A 12,561-nucleotide genomic window follows, 5' to 3' on the forward strand; every position below is an offset into this window, starting at 1 on the left:
CCAGTCATTCAAGAGAAGCCAGGACCTGTTTGATCCAACAACTGCGAGCGTAGCCCAGTGGTGTCCCAGACACGGAATTTTCCAGGAGGTCCTGGGTTCGATCCCAGCACCGTTTTTGATTATTTTCCGTTTAATCCATTTTCGGCATATTCCATTTCGGGAATATCCAATTCCGCACATTCCATATTAGGCAGATTGCCATTTATGTCTATTTCCATTTCTGGTAGTACTTAACTTGAAGCATTTGTGAGCATTATTCTATAGCAACATATGTATATTATATACTTCCTCTGTTCCTAAATGTAAGTCTTTTTAGATATTCCACTACAAACTACATACGAATGTATATAGACATATTTTAGAGTGTAGATTCACTCATTTTGCTTCGTATGTAGACTATAGTGGAATCTCTAAAAAGACTTAGGCGCCGATTGGATTGCCGTTTCCAGTGATTTTACCCCTGTAAAATATACAGACCACAATGCATCGTTTTGATTCTCAGTTGAAATTTGCATACGGGCCGGTAAGATACACTTGTAAAACAAATACAGGTGTAGAAAAATACACTGATTCCAAGCAGGGCATTATATTTAGGAACGGAGGGAGTATGTTTTTGGGCTAGAAAAATCCCACCAATCCATTGGTAGCATTTGTTTCATCATTTAAGCAAGTTTGCACACATGTCATTTTACATCACATTGCTGATTTTGTCATTTATGTGGACAATTATGCAAATATGATATGTGATAACTTTGTACATGAACATGCTCTTTTACATGCCATCTTACTGCTAGAATTTGTTTCATGCTATGAAATGTATTGTAGTGAGTGCAACAAGCTTGCAAACATGCCTACTCAAACCTGTTCTGCCATGCCATGTTTATTTTGCTAAGTCTGAATCTGTCAACATAACTTGCCATTTTGCATTGAAGCTAGCATCAAATCTACGAGTTTCTGGAACATGCCTCCTTTTTGATTATTTTCCGTTTAATCCATTTTCGGCATATTCCATATCAGGAAAGTGCCCGGTTTCCATTTCAGGAATGTCCAATTCTGCACATTCCATATTAGGCAGATTTGTCATTTCTGTCTATTTCCATTTCTGGCAGTACTTGACTTGAAGCATTTGTGAGCATTATTCTATAGCAACATATACATATTATATATGTTTTGGGGCTAGAAAAATCTCACCAATCCATTGGTAGCATTTGTTTCATCATTTAAGCAAGTTTGCACACATGTCATTTTACATCACATTGCTGATTTTGTCATTTATGTGGATAATTAAGCAAATATGATATGTGATAACTTTGTACATGAACATGCTCTTTTACATGCCATCTTACTGCTAGAATTTGTTTCATGCTATGAAATGCATTGTAGTGAGTGCAACAAGCTTGCAAACATGCCTACTCAAACCTGTTCTGCCATGCCATGTTTATTTTGCTAAGTCTGAATCTGTCAACATAACTTGCCATTTTGCATTGAAGCTAGCATCAAATCTAGAGTTTTTGGAACATGTTCAGTGTGGGATTTTTGTTAAGTGCATTTAGTACGAACATGCCATTCTCAAGTTTGCCATGGTAGGTTCCTGTAACATGTAGTTTACTAGCTCTAAACCTTGCAACCTGAATCTGTTTTCTGCCATGTGTATTGGCTCACGCCTGTTGGGGAATCGAGGCAGAAGGCGAAACGTGAGGGGCATAATAGGAAAGAGTGTTTTTGGGGACCCATGTCCATTTTTCCTGAAATCGCTTTTTGTAGCAAGATCGTGCCATGTGTCCATAGGAGCCGCATGCATTACATCGGACGGTGAGTTTGTGTGGCCGAGTAAATCCATCCCCCTGATCATTAGGAGCAGAAAATATGGCATTATGATCAACGCTTTCTTAATTAGCCGATTTGAATGAATCAGTATCCAACAACTTCATGGTCTTTCCCATTAAAGGGCAATTCAATGCCTTGTGACTGGGTGCCGAGCAACTAATGCAAATAATCCTAGCAGGGCATGTAATCCTTTTGTGACCCCATTGGAGGCATTTTGAGCATAATCTTGGCCAATTAGCCGCCAAGTCTGAAATTTCTGCCTCAGTGTATTGAGCCTGGGCCAAATCTGCCTTGTGTTGGAGTTCCAGCTGAGGGGGCCAAAATCTGTGTGGTGGGGCATACTTAAATGCTGATTTGAGGAAGCACTGCGAGGGAGAAGGATAGTGGACATTTAATGCACATTTGAACTTGCCCAACATAATGAAATTAGCGGGATTGTCTCCCTGAAAATCCTCCTGCATTAAAAATTTTTCCATGAGTGAAAAATTCTTCGGAATGGATTCTAATGGTGATGAAGTAATTCTAGGAGAATTTCCACCAGGAACATGATCATCATGCAAGTTCTTTTGAATGTAGATTGGAGCAATCATAGCAAATGACGTCGACACCTCAGAAGCATTTTTGTTTGAGAAAACCATATGATCCATAGGAGTTAGCGTCCCTTCCACCAAATGCTTGACTGAGGGAGCATCCTACTTCAAGAATTCCAAAGATGATTTGATGGCAATCAAACTCCTTCTAGACAAGTCCAATAATTCTTCATTAGCATGCCAATGGGAGTCAAAAATAGGTGCCTTAGCAAATCTCCCATTGAAAAGATGAAAATGACACAAAATCAGGCCAAACCCGATCCCTAAGACCATAGATGAAGTGTCCCACTTTATTATTGGCCACCGAGAATCAGAAAGAACGAGAACTAATTTGAAACACAAAACCCTTGCTTATGCGTCCAACGCAACATTGAAGTGCAATACCCACTGATTCCACCAAAAGAGGGAAGGAGGCCGAAGAGAACGAAACCACCAAAAAGAATTCCTTGGTGTCCCTGGATGGAGAGAAGTGAACAGTGGATCCAAACCTTCTTCTCACCTGATTGGCCAAAGCTAGGCCCGATGCAAAATCCCAATGCAAGAGGGAATCCATTAGAATCTTGGACCGCCATGGCTAGAGGAGGAGGTGGGTGGAGAGTCATTTGAATAAGTTCGGAGTATTTGTTAGACGAGTAGCCCACCACTGTCAATTTTGGCATAGAAATGACATTGATTTGCGTTGCACCTTCTTGATCAACTACAAGTAATCTCTCAAGTGAAGGTGTGTCCTAAGTGACCATACCATGGTACACATTTTGTGATCCCCAAACACTAGATTCACAGATCAAAATCAACAAAAACTCACAAGTACCAACAAAATGCAAGAAATTTTTTGGGGCTCTTTTTGTGGGGAATTTTTGAATTGGGACAAAAACACACAAAATTAGGCTAGAAAACCATGGGGAAGACTCCAAATTCTTGATCATCCTTGCTCATGGCACGAACATGTTGTAGGGTGGAGACCCTAAGTGGAGATCTTTCACGAATTGGAGGGGAAATCCATGAAGAACGCGAAGAACACGAAGAACAAGAGGGGAAATCGCAAAAGGAACACTCAAGAACAAGTCCAATTACACATCCACTAGACCAATAAACACACAAGATTCACAAGGTACAAGAACAATCAAAGGGAAACAAGATACATGGTACAGTTCATCTCAAATCCAAAGGAGATGAGGTCTTCATGATCTAGATAGATCCTTCCCTCATGGGGGTCTTGAATCCCTAAGGATCTTCTCCAATGGAGGTCATGATCTCCATGGGAGAGGGTAGATAGGAGCAAAGCTCTCAAGATCATATCATGTACTTTGCTAACCCTAATTTCGAGCTAGGAGATGATTATTTATAGATTAGGGGAAGTTTGGGGGTAAAATGGGGGTACATGGGTCATTGGACCCTAAGTGCACGCAGGCACGGTCAAAGGGGTCCGGGCACCCGGGGTAAAGGGATCGGGCACCCGGGTGGCTCCTGGGAAGGGGGCCAAGCACCCGGGGGTCAGGGTGCGGGCTCTCGAGGGTGAAAGCCCGGGCACCCGAGATGGACAGAGGGGTCGTGCCCTTTGGGTCCACCGAACCGGGCACCCGGGGTGGTCAGAGGCCTCCGGTGCTTCGCGTCTTGGGGTCCCTCTTCCTCCTCCTTCTCCTTTCTTGGATGGTGTAGATGTTCTCTTCCGCTGGAAATCCTCCTCGTTGTAGACCAAGCTTCGGTAATACCTATGCATGTATATGAGAGGGATGTCAAGTAGTATACCATCCTTGAGGGGGTCAAGTGAACACCTGTAAGGAGATGATTAACCTTATGTATGTGAAGTAGATGTCGCACGTGTCACTCGCCGAATGGACTCTTGACATGGTGACGTCCGTAGGATGCTCCTCATCAGAGAGTAAGCGCCACAAGTCCAAATTGAGTGATTCCACGATGAGTGACGAGAACTTAGTTCTCCTAGCCACCAAAAGAGATTTGAGGGATGTGAGTGAGAGCCTATCGAGTGTTCTTCACTTTATACTTATTTGCAAAGATGAAGTGGTGTGGACTAATACTTCACAACATCTTCCTTTGGTTTTGCCTCATCTCTTGAAGGAATTCAAGGATGTGCTCCCCGATGAGCTACCACGGGGACTACCTCGTTTGTGCGGAATCGAACACCGCATTGACCTCATCCCTGGTGCACCTCTACCAAACAAGGCACCATACCGCGTCAACCCCGACGAGACAAAAGAAATACAAAGGCAAGTCCAACACCTCATGGAAAAAGGGTATGTATGCGAGAGCTTAAGCCCATGTGTCATTCCGGTCATACTTGTGCCTAAGAAAGATGGTAGTTTTCGCATGTGTTCCGATTGTCGTCCCATTAATGCTATCTCCACTCGATATCGTCACCCTATTCGACGCTTAGATGGTATGCTAGATGAACTTAGTCGTGCCACCATTTTCTCAAAAAATAATCTTAAAAGTGGTTACTATCAAATTCACATGCAAGAAGGTGATGAATAAAAAATGACTTTCAAAACCAAATTTGGTCTATATGAATGGTTAGTTATGCATATGGGATTGTCTCAAGCGCCTAGCACTTTCATGAGAGTTATGCATTATGTCCTTCGAAAATACATTGGAATTTGTGTTGTGGTTTATTTTGATGATATTCTTGTGTTTAGTGAATCTCTTGAAGATCATGTCACCCATCTTAGAGATGTCTTGCAAGTTCTTAGAAATGAGCGCCTTTATGCCAACATGGAAAAATGCACCTTTGGCGTTGACAAGCTTGTTTTCATGGGCTTTGTAGTCTCTTGTAAGGGTGTTGAAGTGGACGAGTCTATAATTGGTGCTCTTAAAACTTAACCACAACCAACAAATCTTGCTCAAGTGCGTAGTTTACTTGGCCTAGCTGGATTTTATTGATGCTTTGTTAAGGATTGTAGCACTATTGCCTCACCATTACATGCTTTGAGCAAGAAGAATGTGCCTTCTGTTGGGGGACCTTCCCAAGATGCCACATTTCTTGAGCTTAAATCTTTGCTTATACATGCTCCAATACTTGCCTTGCCTAATTTTGACAAAACTTTCGAAGTACATTGTGACACTACTGGCAATTATATAGGTGGCGTGTTAATGCAATAAAAGCGACCCATTGCATATTTTACTGAGAACTTTTCGGTGCACAACTTAACTATCGCATCTATGACAAAGAGTTGTATGCTTTGGTTTGAGTCTTGCATGTGTGGGAGCATTATCTTAGACCACGCGAGTTTGTCATACATACCAACCATGAGATGCTTAAATACCTTAAAGGTCAAACCAAGTAGAATAAAAGGCATGCCAAATGGAGTAAATTCGTTGAGTCTTTTCCTTATGTCATCAAGTACATTAAGAGTGAAGAAAATGTTGTGGCGGATGCCCTTTCCCACAAGTGCATGTTAGTTACTCAACTTCAATTGAATGTTGTTGGCTTTGAGCACATTAAAGATTTATGTGTGCATGATCCTTCATTTGCAATTCCTTATGCCAAATGTCAAACTCACACTTATTGGGAGCGATATTATATCGAAGATGGATATCTTATGCGCGCTAACAAACTTTGTGTACCCGAGTCTTCTCTTTGTTTGTTGCTTTTGTAAGAGGCTCATGTTAGAGGACTTATGGGAGATTTCAGACGCGACAAGATTATATCGAAGATGGATATATTATGCGCGCTAACAAACTTTGTGTACCTGAGTCTTCTCTTTGTTTGTTGCTTTTGTAATAGGCTCACGTCAGAGGACTTATGGGACATTTCGGATGTGACAAGACATTTGCCACACTCTCCACCAAGTACTATTGTCCAAGGATATTTCGCGACGTCGCACACTACACAAATCGGTGCTCTACATGCCGCAAAGCTATGTCCCAAGCTCAATCTCATGGTTTAGATACGCCACTTCCTATTCTGTATCAACCATGGGGAGATATTAGTATGGTTTTGTGCTTGGATTACCTAGGACACAAAATGTAAAGTATTCGGTATTTGTTGTTGTAGACCAATTCACTAAAATGGCACATTTCATCCCATGCAATAAGATAGACCTCTTTTGTAGGGAAATCTTGAGGTCGCATGGAGTGCCCAAGACATTTGTGTTGGACCGCGGCGTCACGTTCCTAAGCTACTTTTGGAAGACACTATGCGCCAAGCTCGGAATCAAGCTACTCTTCTCGTCGGCCTATCATCCCCAAACCGATGGCCGAATGGAAGTCACCAACCGAACGCTCTCTACACTTGTCCGCGTATTAATCAAGAAGAACATCAAGGAGTGGGATGATTGTTTGCCCAACCTCGAGTACGCCTACAATCGAGCATGACATTCTACTACCGGCATGTCCCACTTCGAGGTCGTCGGCGGCTTCAACCCTTTGTCGCCATTGGACATCCTTCCACTACCACTACAAGAACGAGTGAACATGGACACGAGCGCAAGAGAAACTTATCTCATGAAGATGCATGAAGATACAAGGTCCATGATCGGGAGTCAAGAACACAACCTCGCCACCAAGCTCAACATCATCAAGAACCCCATGGTGTTCAACCCGGGCGATCTCATATGCCTACATCTTCGCAAATACTGCTTCCCCAACGAGCGCAAGTCCAAGCTACTACCTCACGCGGATGGACCTTTTAAGGTGCTAGCACGTTACAATGACAACGCCTACAATATTGACATCACAGATGACAAGTACAACATGAGCGACATCTTCAACGTCAAGGATTTATCAACCTACCACGACCTGAATATGTATCTCTTCCAAGGGGGGAGATGATGCGGAGCATCCTTCGGTCATCCCCATGGACACTACACTGACCCATCAAGCACCACATGGACCTATGACAAGAGCTCGCACACGTGCCATCGAAACCAAGGTGAACTCACTCCTCTACGATATTTATATTGATATGGATGGAACTTGGATGCTACCTCACCAAAGAGTGCTATGTGTCATTAGGTACGAAGATGGCCTCCACCAAGCAGCTAAGGAGCATCCCCAGGGTCTAGGAGAAGGACCCCAAGGCCACAAGGAAGACGGAGGTAGCCATCAAGACGAAGGCCACATCTCCCAGGCAACCCCGTGCGCATGGGCCGTCCTGATGTCGTGCCCATGGGCTACCAAGAAGGCTACTGGAAGTGCAAATGTGCACCCCGCCCACAGGCCTCTAGACCCCGTGCCCATGGGCCTCGCCGATGTAGCACCCCGTGTGCATGGGCGTGTACCATGCCCATGGGACCCCCGTGCGCACGGACCTAACTTACCCTGTGCACACGGCCCTCCTAGGATTCATCCGAGGACTTCCTGTTTTGCCCTCCAACTCATCCCTCACCTCCATATACCTATTTATTCCGTGCCTAGGACATTGTGCAGGGTTAGCAAAGTAATATGCAACATTAGAGAGAGATTCGCTACTTGTATCACTCCTCTAGGAGATCAAGACCTCCTAGGAGAAGATCCCTAGTTGATATCAAGGCCCCTTCAAGGGAAAGATCTCTCTAGATCATCAAGACCTCATCTCCTCTTGGATTTGGGAAGAACTTTATCTTAGTGATTGTTTCCTTGGATTGATCTTGTATTCTTGTGGATATCAAGTATCCTACTCTAGTGTGTGTGTAATTGGATTTTATTTGAGTGATTTCCCCCTTGTGTTCTTGTGTCTTCATCCCTTTTCCACCTCCAAGTGTGAGAAGATCTTCCTTAGGGTTCCACCCTACAACACGCCCCCTTAGCCTCTTTGGGAGGCTGAATTGGAGTTGGGGAGGAATCCTCCACCCCCTAGGCCAGCACAAGGAGGGGAGTTCTTTCCCTCCTTGTGGCACCCCTCCCTCTCCCGTCCAACCTATATATACTAGAGGTATTGGCACCTTTTGAACACACAAGTTTTGGAGACTCCTCTAGTTCTCTAGTTCTAGTTCTAGTTGGTCCTAGTTGATCAATTAGAGATAGACCTAGATCCTCTAATTCTCATAATTATAAGCATAGTGTGGTTCTAATCGTCTCCCTTTAATTCTCCAATGACGATTAGCTCTGGACGTCAAATCTCTATCGGATCATGAAGATCGTATGCTTGCAACTCATAGAGAGGTTCTACTTTCAGTCTTCCATTCGAGGGGTTGTTTGTGGGTGGTTCACGGGATCATCCATCTACAGTTCAAGGGACTCCAAGAATGAACTACACCGACTTGTCTTCTTATGCTGCAACTCGGAGTCAGTAACGATCTGATCCAAATTGTTTATCGCATTTTCATAGTGTTCCTGGGTGATCGTAGGGCGAATTTTTTTGTTTTCTACCACGTTTCCCAATAGCCATTGCCTAAAACCTAAAAACTTGGTCTCATCGAGATGACATTCGGTCCCACAGAATTACGCGTGCCAACCTTCTATAAACAATCGACTTCATCTTAGAATTTTTGAGTGGTTTCAATCAGGATCACCGAAGTGTGGGAAGTGCTTAGGTCATCACCCATCAGTCTCACGAAGTGGTTTCATCTCGTCTCACCAAAAAGCCTAAAGTTGAAACCTTCTACACTAGTCGGTCTCAACGAGTGGTTTCACTCAGTCCCACCAAGTTGTGTGTAAAGGTCTGTCACGGTTAGACTTTTGGTGATAGCTACACATACCCCACCAACTCTCAAAGAGATCAACGAAGACGAAACTACCAATTCCCATAACCATGTTTTGAGAGAGAACCATCTACACTTGTGTTGAAATCAAGGGGGTTGAAAGCACATTTTCTCCCTTGTTGTTTTTGGTAATTCATGTCAACATACATGTTGTTGGACTAATAATTTCCACAACTATATTTCAGGAAAAGTTCAACCTAGGCAAGTAGATGGATGGAGATGTGGACCCCTCAAGCTACAAAGGACAAGCATTGGCAAAGTTTCAGGACTCTACATTTTGGTTTAAGTGATCCAAGATCACATTGAGCCCATAGGAAAGCGAATACTATTAAAAGGGGATGAGATTTTGATCATGAGTCGTTTGCTCAAGTGCTTGAAGATATTGTTCCAAAACCCTCAACCACATTCTCACATTACAATTATACAAAACCCTAAAGTCATTCTCGGTCCCACTAAAATAGACACACCCGGACCCACCAAGATACACCAGAACGAGCCACTGCCTAAACCCTACAAGCTCGGTCTTACCAAGATGGCATTCGGACCCACCAAAGTGCAGGTGCCAAGTTTTTGTAACCCATCGACTTCACTTTGGAATCTTCGAGTGAAACCGATAGGAACTACTGAGATGAGGAAACTGATTAGGTCATCACTTATCAGTCCCATCGAGTGGATTCATCTGGTCTCACCGAAATGTATAACATTTGAATCTTTTGCACTAATCGGTCCCTCCAAGTTTTGGACCCAGTTCCACCGAGTTGTGCATAAAGGTGTGTAATGGTTAGATATTTGGTGATCGCTATGTATAACCCACCCACACCACCTACTCTCAAAGGCAGCAACCAGGAAAAAATCACACTTCCCATGTCCATTTTCAGAGAAAGAGCGACCTACACTTGTGTTGAGATCAAGGCATTCCACTCCAACCATTTGATCCTTGATTTCTAGCCCCATCAAGTTTCTTTTGTCTCCAATCCTTCTACCACCACCATGCCAAATATGTGAGAGAGTGATTGAGTCTTGAGGATACTATCTTTTGAAGCACAAGGGCAAGGAGTTCATCATCAACAACCACATCTATTACCTTTTGGAGAGTGGTGTCTCCTGGATTGGTTTGGTGTCACTTGGGAGCCTCCAAGTCATGTGGAGTTGAGCCAAGAGTTTGTAAGGGCCATCCTATTCGCCTACTTTGTGAAGATCTACCCGGGTGAGGCTAGTCCTTCGTGGGCGTAAGCCATGATGGCATAGGAAATATTTCTTATTAGTGGACCCTTCATGGGTGGAGGCCTCCTTTGACTCGCGCGGCTGTTACCCTCCATGGGTTAAAGTCTCCGTCAATGTGGATGTACAATAGCACCACCTATCGAACCACACCAAAAATCATGGCGTCCTCATTGTGTTTGATCTTCCTATGTCCACCACCCTTTTACTTTCTTGCACTCTCATGCTGTTCATTTTCCACTGCTCAATATCTAGGTATGCATGTGTAGATTGTATTGGTTGCCATTTAACTTGTGCTAAAATCTGCCTAAATTCCAAGAAAAATAAAAACTGTAGCTTTGTCCTATTAAGGGTCTATTCACACCCCCTCTAGATCTAGCTTCTCGATCTTTCAATTGGTATGAGAGATTTAGTATTCATTGGAAGATGGATGTGTCTACTTTGCGGAGTCTTAGATGTAGCGTGCCTATTCTCAAGTGGGAGTACTACAACTTTTGGAAAGATGAAACGCTTGATATCTTTGATGAATTTAACTTGAGCAAGTATATTCATAGCCCTTATGTGCCTCCTATTGATCCCTTGCACCCTATCTCCGAGGAACAAATTGACATGCTTCATAAACTTAGAATCATTAATCTTATCATTAGAGGATTACCAAAAGTCATGGTTGCTTGTATGCAAAATTTTGAGTGCGCCTATACGCTATGGAAAGACTTAGAAAAGTGATATCTCAATTACTCTCTAAAGAATATTGATAAGATTCTTCATAAGACTATTTTCTTTTCGCAAGATGAACCCAAGTGATCCTAACTTGGCTGATTTTCTATTGAGCTTCATGATCTCATGAGTGCTAAAGGTGATGTTAGAACTATTAGCAATATCATCATAAAAGTTGTTCGAATTCATTATCTTGAACATTGTCATGACCATGAAACTAACGAATTCATTGCCCTAGGTGATGAACACGCCCTAAATTATGATGAAAATGTTGAGCATGGCTATTACGATGAAGATGAGGAATTCAACATCAAATATGAGAAGACTATGGGGAATCTTAGTCTCATGGAAAATCCTCCACATTACATATCTGGAGGAATAGAGTGGATTCTTGATAGTGGATGCACCGACCATATGACTAGAGATAAAGACATGTTTAGTGAGCTTGAAAACAATGATGGTCCACGCAAGTATGTGACTTTTGGAGACAACTCAAAGGGTAAGGTACTTGGCCTTGGTAAGGTGACCATATCCGATGATAGCTTCATTAAGAATGTCATGCTTGTTGAATCTCTTGGTTACAATCTTCTTTCCACATCTAGACTAGCCGACTTTAGTTTCAATGTTCTATTTATCAAAGTAGGTTGCCAAGAGATAATCATAATATGGTCTTCACCGGCATTCATGCCGGTAATCTATACATTATTGATTTCACTAAAATATCCCAACCTCGTACATGTCTTATTGAAAAATCTTCTCAAGGTTAGTTATGGCATACACTACTAGGGAAAACCTTATACACAGAATCTTACCAGCAGCGATCTTCAAAATACAACGCTACGAAAGAAAAGTAGCAGTAGCGCGTTCCCACAAAATCGCGCTACTGCTCTAATTGCCATGACCTGGCCGTACAGCTAGTTATAGCAGTAGCGCCCTATAATGGACCGCGGTACTGCTACAGATGTTAACAGCAACGCACTTCTTTGAAACTCTCTACTGCTAACTTTAGCCCACAAGTTTAGTCCCACCTCGCTCCGCGAACAGGGTGTTTACCACCTTAAATATGTTACTCCTCAAACTATCACAACCAGTTGGTCTTCACTGAACTCTATGTGTAGAATTTGTGGCTGCAATATGAGTCTTCTCCGGTTCCTACCGGAGAGGACTCATATTGACAATTCAGATTGTACACAAAATGATCATTGATGCCAATGTATTTTTGCATTGACAGACAACTTAAGAGTAGCACGTTTAGTAGCAAAGTGCTGCTGCTAGTCCAACTTATCAGTAGCATTCATCCCAGCGCATCACTACTGCTATTCTCCTTAGCTACAACGTGTTTTGCTACTCGCGCTACTACTAACCCTACCTTATCCCCATGCGCGCGGCCGACCCCTCTCGCTCACTCACTCTCCCCCCTCACTCTCGCCCGTGCCGATAACCGCCATCGTCCGTCGCCGCCGTCGCCGTCGTCTGTCCGCCACCAAGGTACTCCCTCCTTCCGTCCCTCCTCCTCCCACCGCGCCCTGCTCCCTCCTCCTCCCACCGCGCCCTCCTCCCTCCACCTG

Source organism: Triticum aestivum, chromosome 3B (assembly GCF_018294505.1).
Source record: "Triticum aestivum cultivar Chinese Spring chromosome 3B, IWGSC CS RefSeq v2.1, whole genome shotgun sequence".
NCBI lineage: Eukaryota > Viridiplantae > Streptophyta > Magnoliopsida > Poales > Poaceae > Triticum > Triticum aestivum.